This window comes from Carcharhinus amblyrhynchos, chromosome 31 (assembly GCF_965287045.1).
Source record: "Carcharhinus amblyrhynchos chromosome 31, sCarAmb.v2.hapA, whole genome shotgun sequence".
Taxonomy (NCBI): domain Eukaryota; kingdom Metazoa; phylum Chordata; class Chondrichthyes; order Carcharhiniformes; family Carcharhinidae; genus Carcharhinus; species Carcharhinus amblyrhynchos.
The window spans coordinates 7,369,742-7,393,216 of record NC_137354.1 but is presented as its reverse complement, the minus strand read 5'-3'; the positions used below and the strand labels follow the sequence as shown (position 1 = coordinate 7,393,216).

Below are 23,475 nucleotides of genomic sequence, written 5' to 3'. Positions count from 1 at the left end.
AGATTCAGCAGAACAGGCTACGGAAGAAAAGCAATAAATGGCTGGCTGTGTTGGCGTTTGCAGTTTGACAATCTGCTGTGTGTGGGGGCGTGGTACAGATCTGTGAGGGATTAACTGTTCAGTATGCCTGCAGCAGACACTGGCAGTAAGGGCAGAGGCTTGTGACGTGGAATTTGAACATGGGCTAACTCCTCAGGGGGGGGGAGCCCAAGGTGCTGGGGGCTACAGCTCCTCTTGGGGTGCGGCTCCATTAACATTTTCCTTCAATTTAGTCCGACTAGGAATGATTGTAAGGCCAATTCACAACCCATAGCAGATGGATATGGCAGTTGGCAGGGTGTGTGGGAGCAATCCTTGCTGTTCCCAACAGCAATCCTGAAAACCCGACACAGTGAGAGCGAGATCGATCTGTTCCTTCACCTTCATTTGGTTTTGACACAATCTGGCTTTTCATGACAATCCTTATGTAACACTGATCATAGAATCCCTACGGTGCAGAAGGAGGCCATTTGGCCCATCGAGCCTGCACTGACAACAATCCCACCTATCCCCGTAACCCCACATATTTACCCTAGCTAGTCCCCCAACACTAAGGGGCAATTTAGCATGAACAATCCACTTAATCCGCACATCTTTGGAGTGTGGGAGGAAACTGGATCACCTGGAGGAAACCCATGCAGATACAGGAGAACGTGCAAACTCCACACAGACAGTGACCTGAGCCGGGAATCATCCCAGGTCCCTGGCGCTGTAAGGCAGCAGTGCTAACCATTGTGCTGCTGTGCCGCCCACCGATCAGCATAATGAAACTGTCGTTAGTGAAGGACATTTAAATTTCCCTCAATAGCAGCTACCCCATTGTTCCAGAAATTGCTGCCTCTCAGTGCCAGGGACAAGGGTTCAACTCCTGGCTCAGGTCACTGTGCGGAGTTTGCACATTCTCCCTGTGTCTGCGTGAGTTTCCTCCGGGTGCTCCGCTTTCCTCCCACACTCCAAAGGTGTGCAGGTTAGGTGGATTGGCTGTGCTAAATTGGCCCTTAGTGTCAGGGGGTTAGTAGGGTAAGTAAGTAGGCTCATGGGGATAAAGCCTGTATGGAATTGTGGTTGGTACAGACTTGATGGGTCGAATGGCCTCCTGCTGCACTGTAGGATTTTATGATTCTATGAAATACTCACAGGGAGGCAGCAGGATACCACATGGAGCTTAGTCAGCTTGAGGGATACATTGAAACAGGGGAACTTTCAAAGCTGGGGCAGAATCTACAAATACATTGAATGCAAATTTGGAGCCTTTGCTAACTGGCACCTTTCAACCATCCCTCTACGCTTCGAGTTAGTCTGAAGTAAATGCAATGTTTGATTTGATTTAATTTATTGTTAGATGTATTAACATACAGTGAAAAGTATTGTTTCTTGCACACTATACAGACAAAACATACCGTTCATAGAGAAGGAAAGGAGAGAGTGCAGAATGTAGTGTTGCAGTCATAGAGAAAGATCAACTTAATGCAAGGTAGGCCCATTCAAAAGTCTGATGGCAGCAGGGAAGAAACTGTTCCTGGAATGTTCCTCTGTTTTTCCTTGTTGGTGGTGGTGTTATTGAGGGAGGAATGTTGGTCAAGACCACCTGTTTCTCCTCAGTTAACACCGCAGGATTCTGAACATTCACCTGAGTCGTTCAGATAGGCAGCAACTCAGTTTTGCATCTTCTCCAAACAGGACAACAACCTTCCACCATGGAGTGTAGAATCACTAAAATCTCAAGCAAATCCTGGAGTGGGAGTTCTGGTTAGGTCAGCATTTAATGCCCATCCCTAATTGCCCTTGAGAAGGTGATGGTGAGCCGCCTTCTTGACCCACTGTGCTGTATAGAATCAGAGTGCAGAAAAGGCCTTTCGGCCCATTGAGTCTGCACCGACACACTAGAAACACCTAAACTCCCACCTAATCGCATCGACCAGCCCTGAGTGCGATGACGTGCCAAGTGCTCACCAGGTCACTTTTAAAGTATGAAATGGAAAGGCTGGCGATGGACTGGGGTGAAGCACAGTAAGAAGGTTAAAGTCCAACAGGTTTATTTGGAATCACGAGCTTTCGGAGCACTACTCACCTGATGAAGGAGCAGAGCTTCGAAAGCTGGTGATTTCAAATAAACCTTGGACTTTAACCTGGCGATGTGAAACCTTTTAAAGGATATGAGGCAACCTGCCTCTCCCACCCTCCAGGCAGCACAGTCACCACCTTCTGGGTAAAAAAAGGTTTGTCCTCATTTTCCCCACTTAATCTCCTGCCCCTCCTGGTGTAGGCACACCCACAGTGCTGTTAGGGAGGGAGTGCCAGGATTTTGACCCAATGACAGTGAAGGAATGACAATATATTTTCAAGTCAGGACGGTGAATGGCTTGGAAGGGAACTTACAGGTGGTGGTGTTCCCAAGTATCTGCTGTCTTTGTCCTTCTAGATGATAGAAGCCACGGGTTTGGAAGGTGCTGTCTAAACGTTATTGATTTAAACCTTTGTCATATATATGGGTGGGTAATATACACACACTATATATAGCATTTCAGGCTGATGAACTGTATATTGTCACTTTGAATTTATGACTGCGCGGTTGTCATGGACACTAACCACAGCTAATTTTGTTTGTTTAGCACATTCTGCAAAAGCAGAAGTCTTTATTGGAGAAGATAGGCTGGATCAGGAAGCAATGTTAAAAATTAGGGGAGATGGGGAGGGGGGGAGCAAATTAGTGTTGGAGGGACAGTGAGGGAGAGGGTTGTGGATTGAGTGTTGTGTTGCTGTGGAGGAGAGAGGGGAATGGTTGCAGTGGGGGGGAAGGCTGGTGGAAGAGCTGGCAGTGAGAGATGGCACGGGAAAAGATGACGGAGGAAGGGGTGGGTGGGTGTTTGTGACCGACACAATGGAGAGATTTGGAGATAAGGACGAGGGCTTTAACACCGTGTGAAGCGTTGATATATTTGTCATGACAAGCACCTGCCACTTCCAGATATAAAAATCCGAGGGTTGGAAACATACTGAGAGAAGGTGCTCCACAAGGAGTGTGTGTCACATTCGCAAAATACAAGGCAGGAATCGTTTCCAAGCAGCAGTTTAAGACGGGTGGCACAGTGGCTAACACTTCTGCCTCACAGCGCCAGGGATCTGGGTTGGATTCCGGCCTCGGGTTACTGCCGGTGTGGAGTTTGCACCTTCTCCTCGCATCTGCGTGGGTTTCCTCCCACAGTCCCAAAGACGTGTGGGTTAGGTGGATTGGCCATGCTAAATTGCCCCTAATGTCAGGCGTATTAGCATGGTAAATATGTGGGGTTATGGGGATAGGGCTGAGTGGGATTGTGGTCGGTGCAGACTCGATGGGCCAAATGGCCTCCTTCTGCACTGTAGGGATTCTATGGTTATAGACAGTTCAGACCACACATCCATCATTTAAGGCATGATGGGAACTATTGTGAGGAGATTCCCGCCTTGTTTAAAACTCCTGGGTATCAAGGATTTTGGAAGAGTAAAGGGCTGTAATTTTACTGCCCCAGAATCAGAGCAGGCAAGGAGTGGACAATGGAGAGGTGTATTGACCTCAGGTGGGATTTTACAGCTTGGGGACGAGCGAGGCTGTAAAATCCCACCCACGGTATTCGGCAGAAATCAGAACAGTGGCAACAGCAGCTGGAAGGGTTATAGTTTAATGTTTATTTATTAGTGTCACAAGTAGGCTTACATTAACACTGCAATGAAGTTACTGTGAAAATCCCCTAGATGCCACACTCCGGCGCCTGTTCGGGTACACTGAGGGAGAATTTAGCACAGCCAATGCACCTAACCAGCACGTCTTTTGAACTGGAGCACCTGGAGGAAACCCACACAGACATGGGGAGAATGTGCAGACTCCACACAGACAGTGACCCAAGCGGGAATCGAACCCAGGTCCCTGGCACTGTGAGGCAGCAGTGCTAACTATTGTGCCACCAATTGGCTGTACCGCATTCATCGTGTTTGAGTTACAGGTTGCCATTCCCAAGGCAGAGAGTGGGGGTCAACGGGTGCTATTCGGATTGGCGGATGGTGACTAGTGGAGTGCCCCAGGGGTCGGTGCTGGGGCCTCAGCTATTTACCATTTATATAGATGATCTGGAGGAGGGAACGGAGTGCAGGGTGTCGAAATTTGCTGATGACACCAAAATTGGTGGAAAGGCAAATTGTGCGGAGGGTGGGGAGAGTCTACAGAAGGATCTAGATAGGCTGGGCGAATGGGCCAGGAAATGGCAAATGGAATTTAATGTTGGCAAGTGCGAGGTGGTCCACTTTGGTAGGAATAATGGTAGGAAGGATTATTACTTACGTGGAGAAAAACTGCAGCAGGCGACGGTGCAGAGGGACCTCGGGGTCCTTGTGCATGAGCCGCAAAAACCCAGCTTGCAGGTGCAGCAGGTGGTCAGGAAGGCGAATGGGATGCTGGCCTTCATCGCGAGGGGGATTGAATATAAAAGTAGGGAGGTCTTGCTGCGGCTGTATAGGGCGTTGGTGAGGCCGCAGCTGGAGTACTGTGTGCAGTTTTGGGCGCCGTACTTACGCAAGGATATTTTAGCCTTGGAGGGAGTGCAGAGGAGGTTTACTAGGCTGATGCCGGAGTTGAGGGAGTTGAGCTATGAGGAGAGGCTGAATAGATTAGGCTTGTACTCGTTAGAGTTTAGCAGAATGAGGGGAGATCTCATTGAGACGTATAAGATGATGAATGGGATGGATAGGATAGAGGTGGAGAGACTCTTCCGCTCAGAAAGGACAGTAGGACTAGGGGGCACAGCCTCAAGATAAAGGGGGGGGCGGTTTAGAACGGAGTTGAGGAGGAACTTCTTCACTCAAAGGGTGGTGAATCTCTGGAATTCTCTGCCCGTTGAAGTGGTGGAGGCTACCTCGCTAAATATTTTTAAGACGCGGGTTGATGGGTTTTTGATGAGAGAGGGGATTAAGGGTTATGGGGAGAGGGCGGGAATGTGGAACTGAGCCACGACAGATCAGCCATGATCTTATTGAATGGCGGGGCAGGCTCGAAGGGCTAGATGGCCTACTCCTGCTCCTATTTCTTATGTTCTTATGTTTCAAGCTTCTGATCACATGACCGAGACTTTATTAGACATTAGGGGAGGGATTGGGGCTTGTTGAGGAGCTGGGAGGGCAAAATCACTACCCCCTCTCCCCACCCGAGTTATAAAGCAAGTGCTTGCCCAGGATCCAAGAGATTCTTGTGTTACTCTTTCTTACCCTCACTGGCAGGACAGTGGGCTGTAGCTGATAATCTGGAGTGTGGTCAGAGTTGAACCCCCATCAAAGGATTGCAGAATGCATCAGAAGGTAACATTTCTCAGTCATCCAATCAGGCAGGTTGTACAAGTGTCTTGGAACACAGCCAATGGATTGCTTTCTCCATAAATTGGTTTCAAGGAACCCCACCCCAAATCCCTGTCGAGCACTGCGCACCTCCCCCCCCCCCCAACATCCAGCCATTCTCTCTCTCAATGACTGTACCTCAGACTGTGTGGGCTTGTGTTCTGTGTAAGTATGTGAATGTGTGTGTGTTGTATCTATTGTGTGTTCCATGTTCTCTGCATGCTGTGCGAGAGTCTGTGTTCTGTGTGAGTATGTGAGTGTTTGTTCTGTGTGTGTGGGCTGTCTGTGTGTGTGAGTGTGTGCGCCGTGTGTGTGTGTGTGTGTGTGTGTGTGTGTGTGTGTGTGTGTGTGTGTGTGTGTGTGTGTGTGTGTGTGTGTGAGTGTGTGCGCCCTGTGTGTGCGTGCGTGTGTGTGTGAGTGTGTGCACCCTGTGTGTGTGTGCACGTGGTGGGGCAGTGGAGTGGGGAGAATCAGTACAGTGGGTAGTCCAACACTACACTTAAACCTGTGGACATCAAACATACAGGTGGTATTTTTGGCTCTGTTTGGCTCCTCCTAGCTGGTTTATCCTGTTTTACTTCAGACAGTCGTTATTGATATTTTGAATATTTAGGTCTTTGTGTTAACCGTTTTTTGTACAGAAGCACTGGAGTCACTTGGGCAGCAGTATTGGGATTCGCACCAGCCCACCTGGTAAACACACGTGGAAGCTGGCAGACTGCCAAATACTTAACAATAGCATCATAACCTTTGGACTGTTTACTACATTCCTTTGCATGACTCCAGAAAACTTGTAATGAGGCCAAGTAGATCATGAGTAGTTAGCATATAGTGCACAACACAAGAACAGAAAAATGCTGGAAAATCTCCGCAGGTCTGACAGCCTCTGTGGAGAGAGAATAGAGCCAATGGTTCAAGCACTGACGGCAGCTCTAGCAAAGGGTCATCTAAACTCAAAACATTGGCTCTATTCTCTCTCTACAGACGCTGTCAGACCTGCTGAGATTTTTCAGTTTCTGTTTCAGATTCCAGTATCTGCAATATTTTGAGTCAACATATCGTATGTTATCACTTGATGGCTCACAGCTCTTCGTACAAAACATATGTAGCATTTTTTCAATAATGTCACCCCCTGAACTAGGGCGATCTGGGGTCCCAGGCTGGCACTCCAGTGCAGTTACTGAGGGAATGCTGCGCTGCCTGAGGTGTAGGCTTTTGGGTGAGGTGTCAACCCAAGGCTATCCCTTGTCCCCCTCAGGAGAAGGTTAAGATTAAGAAATCCCATGGCCCCCATTTAATGGGCGGTACGGTGGCACAGTGGTTAGCACTGCTGTTTCTCACCGTTAGGGACCCGGGTTCGATTCCAGCCTTGGGTCACTGTCTGTGTGGAGTCTGTACGTTCTCCCCTGTGTCTGCGTGGATTTCCTCTGAGTGCTCCGGTTTCCTCCCACAGTCCAAAGATGTGTAGTAAGATGGATTGGCCATATTAACTTGCCCCATAGTGTCCCAGGGTGTGTAGGTAAGGGGAACAGTGGGGTAAATACATGGGGCTACGGGGATAGGGTCTGGGTGGGATGCTCGATCGGAGAGTCAGTGCTTACTCAATGGGCCGGTAGGGGAGGATGGGAATTAGACATGAATCCTCTGCTTCTCATTTTGTTTTAAGGAGTTTGTTGGAGGGTACGGAAAGGGTCATCAAAGGCTTTTTAATTGCTTGATCACCAAGACTCCAACTTTTTCAGATGCACCATAGAAAGCATTCTTTCTGGTTGTATGGGCTCCTGCTCTGCCCAAGACCAAAAGAAACTGCAAAAGGTCATGAATGTAGCCCAATCCATCACACAAACCAGTCTCCCATTCACTGACTCAGTTGACACTTTCCACTGCCTCGGAAAAGCAGCCAGCATAATCAAAGACCCCACGCATTCCTTCCACGTTCTTCCGTCAGAAGTCTGAGAATACGTACCAACCAACTCAAAAACAGCTTCTTCCCTGCTCCCCTCAGACTTTTGAATGGACTTACCTCGCACTAAGTTGATTTTTCTCTAAACCCTAGCTATGACTGTAACACTACATTCTGCACTTTCTCCTTTCCTTCCACAGTCCAAAGATGTGTGGGTTAGGTGGATTGGCCATGATAAATTGCCCCTTAGCGTCAGGGGGAATTAGCTAGAGTAAATGCGTAGGATTATGAGGATAGGGCCTGGCTGGGATTGTGATCGGTGCATACTTGATGGGCCGAGTGGCCTCCTTCTACATTGTAGGGATTCTATGATTGAATAGCTGAACAGGCTCAAGAGTTAAATGGCCTTACCCTGCTCCGATGTGCTTCAGTCGGGTGAGTTTGTGAGGTGAGCTGGCTCCATTCGCTGTGTCAGTGTGTTCTCATATCTGAACAGAATTTCTACGTCTGCCAGAGAATTGTCAAGTCTGGATAATGAGACATTCGTTCTCTCTCTCTCTTTGGTCCCAGTATCAGGAACATTGTGCATTCGGGTTTCTAACTCTGGGCGGGTGTGTTCCTGGAGGTTTCATGAGTGCCCAGCTTCCAACAAACACCCTTATAATGGACTGAAGGGACCAGACTAATCTTGTCTGTCACAGCCTTTAACATAATAAAACTTCCCAAGCTCTGGGATCAAATAGCGACCCACACAAAGTGAACCGGACACATGTTTTTTTTATTCACTTGTGGGACATGGGCGTCACTGGCTGGCCAGTATTTATTGCCCATTCCAAGTTGCCCTTGTCCAGGGGCAGCTGGAAGTAAACCACATTGCTGTGGCTCTGGAGTCACACCTCTTCCTCTTTACTCATGTGCAGTATAAAGCTTCCCCCAGCGGGGACCCAGGCTGAAAGTTTGAAGACTGACCACAAAAACACCTATCGCTGTGAGTTGATAACTGGGTTTCCCACAGGCTGTACTGACACAGTGTGCGCCTACACTCTGCAACGCTAGTCATTCAACTTTTGCCCACGCCTCACTCAACTGCTGACAACGCCCATGCTTACCAGTAGTGGACTGACCTCAATCTGGTGTCACCAACCCTCCCAACACCACCCACCAAAATTCCCATCATGCTGACGTGAGGTCTGGAGTCGCACCATCTGCCCACACGTTCAATGTCAACAAAACAAAGGAGATAGCCATCGACTTCAGGAAGCATAAAGGAGAACATGCCCCTGAATACATCAATGCGGACGAAGTAGAAATTGTTGACAGTCTCAAGTTTCTAGGTGTCCAGATCACCATCAACCTGTCCGGGTCCCTTGATGCTTACAATATAGTTAAAGAAAGCTCACCAATGCCTCTCTTTTCTCAGAAGACTAAGGAAATTTGAAATGTCAGCTACAACTCTCACCAACTTTTACAGATGCGCCACAGAAAGCAATCTTTCTGGTTCTATCAGAGCTTGGTATTGCTCCTGCTCCGTCCAAGACCGCAAGAAACTACAAAGAGTTGTGAATGTAGCCCAATCCATTACACAAACCAGCCTCCCATCCATTGACTCTGTCTACACTTCTCGCTGCCTCAAAAAAGCAGCCAGCATAATTAAGGACCCCACGCACCCGGACATTCTCTCTTCCACCTTCTTCTGTCAGGAAAAAGATACAGAAGTCTGAGATCACGTACCAACCAGCTCAAAAACAACTTCTTCCCTGCTGCCATCAGATTTTTGAATGGACCTACCTTGCATTAAGTTAATCTTTCTCTACACCTGAGCTATGATTATAACACTACATTCTGCACCTCCTTCTTTCCTTCTCTATGAACGGTATGCTTTGTCTGTATAGCACATATAAACAATACTTTTCACTGTAATGCAGAGTACATGTGACAATAATAAATCAAATCAAATTCCTCAGGGAAGCAAATTCAGTCAGTTGTCATGTGAGACCTACCCAGCTGAGTTGGAAATGATGAGCTTGTGTTGTATCCCTGTTTCTTCAGCTTTCTGATGGCTGTGTGAAAGGAACATTGAATCCTGGTTGTGGTAGTTGATGGTGAGCGCGCGTGTAAATGTGTTCATGCATGCGTGTGTTCGTGTGTGTGTGTGTGTGTGTGTGTGCGCAAACACACACCACAACCCATTCTGAACAACATCCCCGTGGCACCCACACTTTGCATGTATTTTGTTATGTCGAGTTTCAGAAAAACACAGACACACCCACCCACCCACCCACCCACAGACACACACACACCCACCCACCCACAGACACACACACACACACACACACACCCTGCCACAGGCGCACACACACACACACACACACACACACACACACACACACACACACACACACACACACCCACCCACAGGCACACACACACACACACACACACACCCACCCACAGGCACACACACACACCCCGCCACAGGCACACACACACAATGCCAAACATTTTTTGCAGTTGCGAAAATATTTGCTGAAGGAATTTGTTTATAGCACAATGAACAATGCAATCATGTGAACCTGACGTACAATACACCAGGAAAAGAACTGTGTGTTATCCAGCAAAGCATCGCATTATTTACCCAGCACCTTCACCTAATTATCCTATATATCTCTTGAATATCCTAAAATACTTTAAAGGGCAGCGATTCTTATTCTGTACATACGCATTGTACCATTTCGCACGCACCAGCAGCTCGCACGCAGCCTTGGATGTCTGTCCAATGAGAATGGAATGTTGAGTATCTATCTTTAAAACAATACCAGCGCATCTGTAGCATCCACAGAAGCCACGACCTCTCCGAACAGCACAGATATCCAAACCCAGTGATCAACTTAATTACCCAACATTCTATTTGCCCCCAGGTCCAGGGATATTCTACCCCCCACCCCTGCATGCCACAGTGACCAGAGCAGAACACAACAGTTGAGGGGTTAAGGCTCTTTAAAAACAATCTCTCCCTGGCACTTGTGCTTTGATCCATCTGCTGTTCATCCGAATCTGCTTGGCTGTTTTTTTTTAATCACCTTGTACGTTGATTGAAAGACATTCCCCACAAGTAATCGGGGGCCCCTCCCCTGTGCTCCTCCCTGTTCATGTAGCACACTCACTGCTTGCCTCATTTCCTCAACCTCATGACATTGCAGTTCTTCAGGACTAAGTGGCATCATCCTGATCTTTGGCTTCTAAATTGTCCAGATTGCTCTCATAGAAACTCATAGAATCCCTACAGTAGAAAACGAGGCCATTCGACCCATCGAGTCTGTACCGACCATAATCCGACTTCGACCCTATCACCGTAACCCCACACATTTACCCTGCTAATCTCCCTGAGATGAGGGTCAATTTACTACTGCAAATCAACCTAACCCGCACATCTGTGGACTGTGGGAGGAAAACCACAGGGGGAAGGTGCAGAATCCGCACAGACGGTGTCCCGAGACCGGGATCGAACCTGGGTCCCTGGTGCTGTGAGCTAGCAGTGCTAACCACTGTGCCACCGTGCCTCTCCGTAACTGCTCCACTGGTTCCCAACGTTTGTTTTGGTCCCTTCCGGTTTGTTATTACCGGTATGCTCAGGAGCGTTTCTGTTCCTCCTTCTGCATAACATACATCACAAAGGTTGCTGTCGCTTTTTGTTTTGACACCACTCAACGAGCCAACTCCCATTGAACTCTCTGCTTCAACTAGTCACTCAGACAATAAGGAGTTGTCTCCAGTCTATGCTCTTTGATCTTCTAATCTCCTGTGTGGCACTGGGTCAAAGGACTCGGCTAAAGTCTAAATAGATTAAACATACTGAGTCAGCCCCCCACCACCTCCCACCCCCACCTTCACAATGTCAACTAACTCTTCTAAAACCATCAAAGGGTTTGTGTAGTTTTGTCGTCTAAGTTCTGCCACCTGCGTGGCCACTTTGACAGTGACTTTTCATTCTCTGTGATCGCACCCCTCCCCGTGCCTCCTTGGGGCCCTGGCCCAGGGGTGACACGTGGCATAGTGGTTAGCACTGCTGCATCACAGCACCAGGGACCCATTTTGGGTCACTGTCTGTGTGGGGATTGCACGTTCTCCCCGTGTCTGCGTGGGTTTCTTCCGGGTGCTCCGATTTCCTCCCACACTCTAAAGATGTGCGGATTAGGTGCATTGGCAATGCTAAATTGCCCCTTAGTATCCTGGGATAAATTAGAGGGATTAGCAGGGTAAATACATGGCGTTATGGGGATAGTGCCTAGGTGAGATTGTGGTCGGTGCAGACTTGATGGGCTAAATGGCCTCCTTCTGCATTATAGGGATTCTATGTTTTCTTCATCATCCTTCGGGACACTTTTACTCAATCCTGATTATCAGAGGGTAAAACTCTCAAACACACACATGACATGATCATGTACTGTATATCTGGACAACCCCAAAACACTTAAAATAACAAGGGCGGAAAATAATATCACAGGTTGGACAAGACATAGCCATCATCATCACACCCCCCTGACTCTGATTTGATCGTGTACCAAACGCACAGATGTCAGTCGGATCCAAACCAGCAAAGCTGAAACCAAGACACAGAGTTTTTGATTTGATTTATTATTATCATATGCATTGAGATATAGTGAAAAATCTTGTTTCTTGCGCACTATACAGAGAAAGCACACCATTCATAGAGTACATAGGGGAGAAGGAAAGGAGAGGGTGCAGAATGTAGTGTTGCAGTTACAGGTAGGGTATAGAGGAAGATCAGGATGATGTGTAATAGGACCATTCAAAAGCAGGGAAGAAGCTGTTCTTGAGTCGATTAGTACGTGTTTTCACACTTCTGTATCTTTTTCCCGTTGGAAGAAGATGGAAGAGAGACTGTCCGAGGTGTGTGGGGTCCTTAATTATGCTGGCTGCTTTGCCGAGGCAGCGGGAAGTGTAGACAGAGTCAATGGATGGGAAGCTGGTTTGTGTGATGGACTGGGCTACGTTTACAACCCTTTGTTGTTTCTTGTGGTCTTGGTCAGAGCAGGAGCCCATACCAAACTGTGATACAACCGATAGGATGCTTTATTGATTTATTTCTTTTCTTTATTGAGAGAATTTGTTGACTTGTTCAGTCGAACAGCTCTCTGCCCACTCAACCCCGTGTCCCAGCTATCCCCTATTTATATATGCTGAAGAGGATTAATATCCTTACCCGCTTCTCTTAACATTAACCAAGTAGTTAACAAGACATCAACAACAAATGACATTTTTTAACCCTTACATTTTTAGTTATTGTTTTTGTCTATGTTTAGAATTGATATCTTTTTTCATCTCCTTCCAAGCTCTCAGACAAAGTACAAAAGCAAAGTACCGTGGATGCTGGAAATCCAAATTAAAAGCAGATAATGCCAAAAGTACTCAACAGCAACCTTCCTTGTGGGGTTTATACGTTCTCCCCATGTCTGCGTGAGGGAGGCGAGGGCCTAGTGGTATTATTGCTAGGCTATTAATCCGGAAACTCAGCTGGGGACCCGGGTTCAAATCCCGCCACGGCAGATGGTGGAATTCAAATTCAATAAAAAAATCTGGAATTAAGAATCTACCGATGGCCATGAAACCATTGCTGATTGTCAGAAATACCCATCTGGTTCACTAATGTCCTTTAGGGAAGGAAATCTGCCATTCTTACCTGGTCTGGCCAACATGTGAGTCCAGAGCTACAGCAATGTGGAAAATCTACTGCCCTCCAAGGGCATCTAGGGATGGATGTTAAAGTTTATTTATTAGTCACAAGTAGGCTTACATTAACAGTGCAATGAAGTTACCGTAAAAATCCTCCAGTTGCCACCCTCCAGCACCTGTTTGGGTACACTGAGGGAGAATTTAGCATGGCCAATGCACCTAAACAGCATGTCTTTCAGATTGTGGGAGGAAACCAGAGCACCCAGAGGAAACCCATGCAGACATGGGGAGAATGTGTAAAAACCACACAGACAGTGACCCAAGCCAGGAATCGAGCACTGAAGCAGCAGTGTTAACCACTATGCCACTGTATGCCAGCCAGCCAGCAATGCCCATGTCCCACGAATGAATAAAAAAAATGTGGGGTTACAAGGAGGGAAGGGGCCTGAGTAAGATATTCTGTCAGAGCCAATGCAGGCTCGATGGGCTGAATGGCCTCCTTCTGCATTGTAGGGATTCTATGATTCTAGGTCTGACGGCATCTGTGGGGAGAGAGAAATGGTACTGATATTTTAGGTCAATAATCTTGCATCAGTTGAAAGATTTATCCTAGAAGTCATCTGTCAGAATTAAGACTGATTTAGTTTGCTATGTCACTCGTGCTCTATCATGAGGTCCGGAAGTCTCACTCTCCAAGCATCTTTTGGCTCTCTGTCATCTCACTGTGGCTAATTTCCCTATCTGTAGGTTTTCCTTCCTCTGTCCTTGTCAATCTCAAACCCATTATGGGGAAGGTGCTTCTCAGAATGACTCACAGATCCTGTTGCAAGGGACAGCATTCTGAGCATTTTCCAGTCATATGTTATCATGCTCCTACACCCCGAGACACACTGCTTTCTTCATCAACTGCTTTCCCGGAATCGATAGAGAAAAGCTTCACATTCCATTTTTTCATTTGCCGCAATCTCAATCCTGTTTTACCTTCTCTGGCTTTTTCCCTCTATTCACTCTAGCCTGCAGAATAAGTGATAACATTCACCAGTAACTCATTGGCTGTGGACTACTCTGGGACGGCATGGTGGCACAATGTTTAGCATTGCTTTCTCACGGCACCCGGGACGCAGGTTCCATTCGGTCCTCGGCTCACTGTCTGTGTGGAGTCTGCACGTTCTCCCTGTGTCTGTGTGGGTTTCCTCCGGGTGCTCTGGTTTCCTCCCGCATTCCAAAGGTGTTCTGGTTAGATGGATTGGCCATACTAAATTGCCCCTTAGTATAGAACATTACAGCACAGTACAGGCCCTTTAGCCATCGATGTCACGCCGACCAGTGGAACCAATCTAAAACCTACACTGTTCCAATATCATCCATATGTTGATTCAATGACCATTTGAGTGCCCTACTGTTGCAAGCAGGGCATTCCAAGCCCTTACTACTCTCTGAGTAAAGAACCTACCTCTGACATCTGTCCTATATCTATCACCCCTCAATTTAAAGCTATGTCCCCACGTGCTAGCCATCTCCATCCAAGGAAAAAGGCTCTCACTGTCCACCCTATCTAATCCTGCTTCTATTAAGTCAGCTCTTAACCTTCTTCTCTCTAACGAAAACAGCCTCTGCCTCATAAAAACCATACCAGGCAACATCCTGGTAAACCTCCTCTGCACCCTTTCCAATGCTTCCACATCCTTCCTATAATGCAGCGACCAGAACTGTACGCAATACTCCAAGTGCGGCCGTAACAGAGTTTTGTACAGCTGCAACATGACCTCATGGTTCCGAAACTCAATCCCTTTACAATAAAAGATAACATACCATATGCCTTCTTAACACTCCTATCAACCTGGGTGCCAACTTTCAGGGATCTATGCACATGGACGCCGAGATCTCTTTGCTCATCCACTTCCAAGTAACTTACAATTAATCCAGTACTCTGTATTCCTGTTACTCCTTCCAAAGTGAATCACTTCACACCTTTCCACATTAAACTCCATTTGCCACCTCTCAGCCCAGCTCTGCAGCTTATCTATGTCCCTCTGTAACCTGCAACGTCCTTCCGCACTGTCCACAACTCCACCAACTTTAATGTCATCCGCAAATTTACTAACCCATTTTTCTATTCCCTCATCCAGGTCACTTATAAAAATGACAAACAGCAGTGGCCCCAGAACAGATCCTTGCGGTACACCACTAGTAACTGAATTCCACGATGAACATTTCCCATCAACCACCACCCTCTATCTTCTTGCAGCCAGCCAATTTCTGATCCAAACTGCTAAATCACCCTCAATCCCATGCCTCTGTATCTTCTGCAGTAAGTCCAAAGATGTGCAAGTTAGGTGGATTGGCCATGCTAAATTGCCTCTTGGCATGTCCAAAGATAGAACATAGAAAAACTACAGCACAACAGGTCTTCCGGCCCACAAGATGCGCAGATGATATCCATACCTACTAGGTTTACTTATAACCCTCCATTCTATTAGATCCCATGTACTCATCCAGAAGTCTCTTAAAAGACCCTATCGAATTTGCCTCCATCACCACCGACGGCAGCCGATTCCACTCACCCACCACCCTCTGGGTGAAAAACTTATCCCTGATATCTCCTCTGTACCTACACCCCAGCACCTTAGACCTGTGTCCTCTCGTAACAACTATTCCAGCCCTGGAAAAAAGCCTCTGAGAGATGTGGAGGTTAGATAGATTAGCCATGCTAAATTGCTGCTCAGTGGCCCAAAGTGTGTGAAATAAGGGGGATTAGCAGAATAACTAAGTGGGCTTACGGTTATAGGGCCTGGGCAAGGTGCGCTGTCGGAGAGTTGGTGCAGGCTCTTTGGGTCGAATGACTTCCTTCTATACTATAGAGATTCTATGATTCTAAGGCATCATGAGGATGTGAAAGGTGCTACAGAAATGCAGTTTCTTTTTTAACTACTCTACCATTCACTATTCTCACTCTCTCGGGAACACCTCTGTGACTTTCTTTTCATTTTGTTTCAATAACATCACGCACCAACTGAGTCACTCACCCTTACAATGTGAGCCTTGTCTAATGAGGAAAGGTTGGAGTTTGGAAGAACACGAGGTGACCTTATTCAAATACATAAGACCCTAAGAGGATTTAATAGGCTGGGTACTAGGAGGATGTTTCCATTCGTGGGAGAAACTAGAACCAGTTTAAGAATAAGAGGCCCACTATTTAAGATGGAGATGAGAAGAATTATTTTCTCTCAAAGGGCTGTTACTAATTCTCTACCCCAGAAAGCAGTGGAGGCTGGGTCAGTTTATTCAAGACAGAGTGACAGATTTTGGATAGAGGAGGGAGTCACTGTTTGAGGAGGGACAGATGGTAAATTGGAGTGTGGATCACAATCAGATAATCCATGATCTTAGTGAATGGTGGAGCAGGCTTGAAGGCCTAGTCTGCTCCTAGTCAAATGTTCTTATTATTTTTGGTTTCTTACATATTCCCTGCTGTTAGCTGTGGTCTAGTAGGCAGCACTTTTGCCTCTGAGACAGAAGGTTGCAGGTTTAAGCCCCATTCCAGAAGCTTTAGAGGCCAAGCTGACAGTGTAGCGCTCCCTCAGTATTGTGCAGAGGTGCCGTACGCCCATCCTCTTAGTCACATAGAAAAGATTCAGTGGCACTAATTGAAGACCAAGGATGTTCTGATCAATGTTTATCCCTCAGTCAGTATCATCAAACCAAATGATCTGTTCATGGTCTTGCTGCTGTTTCTGGGAGTTTGCTATGAGTAAATTGATTGGGTTTCCATAACAGGACGACATTTTGAAGAATGTTTTCTTGCCTGTAAAGTGCTTTGAGATGTCCTGAGGTTGTGAAAGGTTCTACATGGGCAAACCACTTTCTTGTTTCTTCTACAGTAAGAAGTCTGACAACACCAGGTTAAAGTCCAACAGGTTTATCATGAATCACAATCTTTCAGAGCGCTGCTCCTTCATTAGGGGAATTTCACAATAACTTCATTGCGGTGTTAATGTAAGCCTTGTGACTAATAAATAAACTTTAAGGTGACTCGGCTGATGAAGGAGCAGTGCTCCAAAAGCTTGTGATTCCAAATAAACCTGTTGAACGTTAACCTGGTGTTGTGAGACTACTAACTGCATCTTTAGACTGTGAGAGGAAACTGGAGCACCTGGAGAAAACCCACGCAGACACGGGGAGAATGCGCAAACTCCACACAGACAGTGACCTGGGGCTGGAATCGAACCCGGGTCCCTGATGCTGTGGGGCAGCAGTGCTAACCATGTTGGCATTTTCTATATTACTAGTGCCTGCCCTTCAGAAGTGTTTTACGGACTGTAAAGCACTTGGGAATGGGTTGGGATAGGCGTTACAAAAGCCTCCTCTCTTCCAAAGTGGGAATAGGCTTTGATTCTGTGCCATTGCGGTGGAAGTGGTGACACGTCAAGAGACCGTGACCAGACAAACATTGTTGTTACATTTTTACAGTGCTTTAGCAGCACAACATGTTGTGGTTACAAGTACAAGAATAGCAGCAAAAGCTAGAGGCAAAATACCAAGTGCCTACTTAAGGGATAAAAGTTGCCTTTCGGTGAGGCTATTGTGAGTGAAACGCAGAATTGATAAAGAGCCAAATCAGTCTGACGTCAGAGGCAACCTTAAGATAGATCTGAGGCTCCGTGTTATACACCTCTGTGTGCGTGAGAAGCCAATCTTGCTCTAATGGTCTGCCTAAGGGACCGTCTCCAAATTATTTGGCAGCCCCCAACAGCTGCTGGCAATAGCAACTATGGCTTGGAACACCAGAGGAAAACTGCTCCCGAGACACTCTGCAAGTAGGGAAATCGATGCAGAGCAACGACAACTTAGATCTATGTAGCGGCCTTAATGTCATGAAATGTCCCGTGGCACTTCACGGCAACATTGTATTTAACAAAAAACATACGTGGGAGGATACTGGGACAGCTTACCAAACACTGGTTCAAAGCATTACGTTTCAAGGAGTGTCTGAAAAGGAGGAAAAAAGGCAGATAGGTGTAGAGAAAGAATTCCAGAGTTTGGGGCCTAGGCAACCAAAGACACAAGCCCAAATGGTCGGGTAATCGTGATTAGAGACACAAGGAGCTCGACCGGTTAAAGAGTTGAAGTTGAAGCAGGATAGTTGGGTTTAGGAAGTGGAGGTAAACTCCATTGTACTTTACACACTCTGGTCTTAACCTTGATTTGAGTCAATTCACCTTCTCTGAAAATATATATTGTTTATTTGTTCATTGGGAAGTGGGTGTCACTGGTTGGGCCAACTCTTATTGCCCGTCCCTGAGGGCATTTAAGAGTCAACCACCTTGCTGTGGGTCTGGAGTCCTGTGTAGGCCAGACCAAGTAAGGATGGCAAATTTCCTTCCTAGAGAGGCAGTAGTGAACCAGATGGGTTTTTGTGACAATCGATAATAGCTTCATGGTCATCATTGGGCTTTTAATTCAGATTTCACCATCTGCTATGGTGGGATTTGAACCCGGGTCTCCAAAACATTATCCTGTGTCTCTGGATTACGAGCCCAGCAACAATATCACTACGCCACCGCTTTCCCTAATAAAAAGATTATTATTGCTCCTTCTTTGTAGTCCCCTTAACTACTCAAACACGAAACATCCCATGATGGGTGTGTCAAGGCTTTCCTTGACACACTGATGCCTAAAGTCATCGGGGAATCGCCGAGGTCTCCCATCATTTCTCCTTGGCACCCAATGGTTAATCCTGAGCTGTGAGATGACAGGAAAACTCCCATCGTGCTTCCCATCACAAAGACCGGGCAAAAAATCGGATGATCAAAAGTCCAGTGTCTCCTCATAATCCCACACTACCTAGCGGCCACAGGGGTGAAATATGAGATTTATCCATCCATAGATTCCAGGTGTTAGTAGAGAGAACAATGAAAGGCTGTCAAAGTCACTCCAGTCGACAACAAAACCTAAGACAAAGCCACTTTTAGTAGGGGGCAGAAGCCAGACATTGACATCACATTAATCCAAGCCATGAACCATTCTGTCCCACTATATGTCAGCATTGTGCCAATTGCATCAATTACACATGTGGTAGTTGTCCATATGAATTCTTCTCAATTGTCTAGTCCTCTGAAGGGCTGTTTCTTTCATTTCTACAGTAGTAAGGCCCAGCTTTTTGCTTCCGAGCTCCCATTGGGCCTCTTGGTTGTTTCGTGTGCCACAGCCTTCCAGCACAGAGCTCCTCCTCTCTGCTTGAGGCTCTTGGAGCTCAGGGGAATGGCAGGGGCTCAGACTGGGAGGCACTTTGGAGAGTGACACCAGCTCACTCTCTCGAGCTTCTCACTGACTGGCTAGAGGACAACATTGACTTGGGGGCCAAATCTTCAGGCACACAAATGATAACACTCCAGGGATGAATATTGGGCATGTGTCCAAGCAGCAGTAAATTAGGAATTCCCCACATGCAACTACATTTCAAAACCGCTTACCTACCAGGTGTAGTAGAGAAGAGAACTTCCTTCTTTCTAAATTAAGAACAAGTTACGGAAAGTGGCGGGAAGCACAGGAATGTTTAAGTTGCTTCCCAGATCCAGATGGGTGTGTACTGCGGCTGAATATAATTTATGAGTGAACTGATCCAAGAAATAATGATGTCAAACTTTGGGTATTGCAGGATAGAACTGGGCTATTATTAACATTGTACAATATCATTTAACACATCAAGTGATTGCACTCTTCAAATACCCAGCATATTACAGTGCGACAGTACCGAGACGTTATTCAGCATAAATTTAAATCTTCCATGATTCCTTCAGAATTCATAAAATATGCTTTTTGTCAAATCATGATTCTTTGAGAGTTCCCCCATCTCCACCATATGAATGGTGCCTTAGGACAATATTATGTCAATAGTGTGAGCTAGGACAAATCCCTTTCACTTGTTACCTCTACATTGGTTCCTGGTCAAGCAATGTCCTGATGTTAACATTTTCCTCCTTGTGTTCAAATCCCTCCATGGCCTCACCCCTCCCTAAGTCTATAACCTCCTCCAGTTCCGACATACCTGTGGCCTTTTGAGCATTCCTGATTTTAATTGTCCACCATTTGTGGCCCCAAACTCTGAAATTCCTTCCCTCCATCTCTCTGCCTCTCCACCTCACCACCTCTCTACCTCTTTGCCTCTCTATTTCTTTGTCTCTTTACCTCTCCATCTCTCTGCCTCTTTACCTCTCCATCTCTCTGCCTCCTTACCTCTCTGCCTCTCTACCTCTCCGCCTCTTTGCCTCTCTACCTTATCGTCTCTCTACCTCTCTACATCTTTATCTGTCTTTCTACCTCTCTATCCCTCCACCTTTCTCTCTACGTCTCTACCCCTCTGTCTTTCTGACTCTCTCTGTCTCTCTGCCTCTCTATGTCTCTGCCTCTCTAACTCTCTACTACTCTGCCTCCCTGCCTCTCCATCTCTCTACCTCTCTGTCTTTCTGTCTCTCTAATTCTCTACTACTCTCCCTCGCTACCTCGCTTCACTTCCTAAAGATACTTCTAAAATCTCCATCTCTGACCAGGTTTTTGATCGTTTGATCTCTTATCTCCTTTTGTGTCTTGGTTCCAATTTTCCTTCATAACGGTCCTGAGTGAAGCACCTTGGGAAGGTTTATTACATTAAAGAATCCATATGATCATAAGATATAGGAGCAGAATTAGGCCAATCAGCCCATCGAGGCTGCCCAGCCATTCAATCATGGCTGATAAGTTTCTCAACCCCATTCTCCCACTATTCCCCATAACCTTTGATCCCCTTATTAATCAAGAACCTATCTATCTCTGTCTTAAATGCACTCAGTGACCCGGCCTCCACAGCCTTCTGAATTCCATAGAATGACCACCCTCTGGCTGAAGAAATTCCTCCTCATCTCAGTTCCAAAGGGTCTTTACCCTAAGGCTGAGCCCTCGGATCCTAGCCTCTCTTCCCCACATCCACTCTATCCGGGCCTTTCAGCGTTCTGTAAGTTTCAATGAGATCCCCCCCTTATTCTTTTAAACTCCATTGAGTACAGACCCAAAGGAGGCTATCTGTTGTGTTATTAGCACTCCATTTTTTTATCAAGGAGGTCTCCATCCTTTGTTGAAAGGGCCCATCCAATCCCAATCATGGTTTCAGGAGCAAAGGAGAGAAGATGAGAAAACAAATAGTTTCTTTCCTCCCTTTGCTCAGGTCATTGGCTAAATGTTTGATAAGGATCGCACTCATTGGTTCTGAGCTTGAGGGACCAGTCTAGTTTTCATGATCGAATTTACATAATGTAAGATTAATTGGCCTAATCCAATAATGCGTCATGCCTAATTAGGATAATAATTATATTTGTCCAAGTTCAGTTAGGTTACTTCCTGTGAAATGGATAAATTAGCCTAATTGATGTGTGTAAATGATAACTAATGAGGGGAGTTTACAGGTTTGTTAACCCTAATAAGTGAGTTGTGATACCCTCTTCGCCCCACTATTGTCTGTCAGTTTGACACCCTCCAAAAACGTGAGCACGTAGCCCCAGCAGTGCAGTACCAAGGGTGAGCTGCACTGCCAGAGTCTCAGGCAGACTTCAGAGAACCACAGAATGACGGCAACACAGAATGATTCCTTTCAGCCCATTGTGCCTGTTTGGGAGAGGTATCAGCTAGTCAGTGCATGTTCTCGGGGGTGCCTCACAGTAACGGTTAGGGTCAGTGTTTAGCAGAGCAAGATCCCAATAAATAGCAAGTGAGGTAAACGGCCTGGCTTTCTTTTGATGTTAGCGCACAAGAGGTAGGTGATGGCCAAGTAGTATTACTGCTAGACTATTAATTCAGCAACTCAGCTAATGTTCTGGGACCTGGGTTCGAATCCCACCACAGCATATGGTGGAATTTGAATTCAATTAAAAATATATCTGGAATTCAAAATCTGCTAATGACCATGAAACCACTGCCAATTGTTGGAAAACCCCATCTGGTTCACTAATGTCCTTCGGGGAAGGAAATCTGCCGTCCTTACCTGGTCTGGCCTACATGTGACTCCAGAGCCACAGCAATGTGGTTGACTCTCAACTGCCCTCCAAGGGCAACTAGGGACGGGCAATAAATATCGGCCCAGCCAGCGACGCCCATGTCCTACGAGTGAATAAAAATAAGGAGGCTATTCTGCCTGATTGACTCTGGGACCAGCTCTTTGAAAGATCTTTGTGGGTATGGTGGTAGTACGGGGTGGGAGGAGGCTGGGGGCAGGAGGCAGTGTTGATCAAGTGGAGTTTGGGGTTTTTCTTCAAAAAACTGCTCTTTACGTTCACCTGATGATGCCAATCGAGCATTAATCATAGAATCCCTACAGTGTAGAAGGAGGCCATTCAGCCCATCAATCCCACCCTGATCCTATCCTTGTAACCCCATATAGTTACCCCACTAATCCACCCTGACATGAAGGGACAGTTTAGCATAGCCAATCTACCTAACCCCACACATCTTTGGAGTGTAACGCACATCCCGATCTGAAAACTGGCTCGTCTGACAATGCTGCACCCTTTCAGAACTGCAATGGTTGGGAATGAGTATGGTGTTTGCAGTGGCAGCTGACTCAGTGAGTTAGTCACCAGTTCCGTTTCCCAGTTACATGGACCGGTTTGATGGCTGGATTATCCTGTGTGCCAGGGCACCCAATGTACTAGGTCATGGGTTAAGGATACGAGGTACGTTGGCAAATCCTTTGCTAATGAGTTGGTACCTTAGCTCAGGCATGATAGAACATAGAACAGTACAGCACAGTACAGGCCCTTCGGCCCTCAGAGGGACTTACAGATTCCTTTCAGCATTGCTGGGAAAACAGATGCTGTCAAAGTTTTTTGTCTTGCACTTATCAGGACAGATACACGATTACCAAATGTCAAATGGACAATTGATGCATTGGCAAAGAGTGCTGATTGGTTGGTAAGTAGACACTGACTATGTGTTGCCATGGAGAATGTACATTGAGCTATTTCCCACCCCACCGACCCCCAACGTACAAACTTATATAATCCAAAGAACGCCAAATGCTTGGACGTGTTCAGTGAATTGGCTGGATAGAATCAAAGAATCCTGACAGTGCTGAGGAGGCCATTCGGCCCATCAAGTCTGCACCGATCGCAATCCCACCCAGCCCCTATCCCTATAACCCCATGTATTTACCCTAACTAGTTCTCCTGACACTAAGGTGCAATTTTAGCATGGCTGGTCCACCTAACCCGCATATCCTTGAACTGTGGGAGGAAACCGGGGCACCTGGAGGAAACCCAGAACAGACACGGGGAGAATGTGCAAACTCCACACAGACAATGACCCAAGCCGGGAATTGAACCTGGGTCCCTGGCACGGTGAGGCAGCAGTGCTAACCACTGTGCCATCCGGTAGGGGTGAAGGGAATAGTAAGCCTGGATTTTACGTTTCTATCACAGTGTGTCTCTCTCTCTCCCTCCACACTGCCCCTC

At 46.6% G+C, this 23,475-nt stretch overlaps 1 protein-coding gene across 5 annotated transcripts in view; it reads left to right on the top strand.

Moving 5' to 3' along the window:
* LOC145360430 (ras-GEF domain-containing family member 1A-like) overlaps positions 1–23,475 on the top strand; it is a 201,344-nt gene that overhangs the window by 143,565 nt on the left and 34,304 nt on the right. The window lies entirely within an intron of this gene.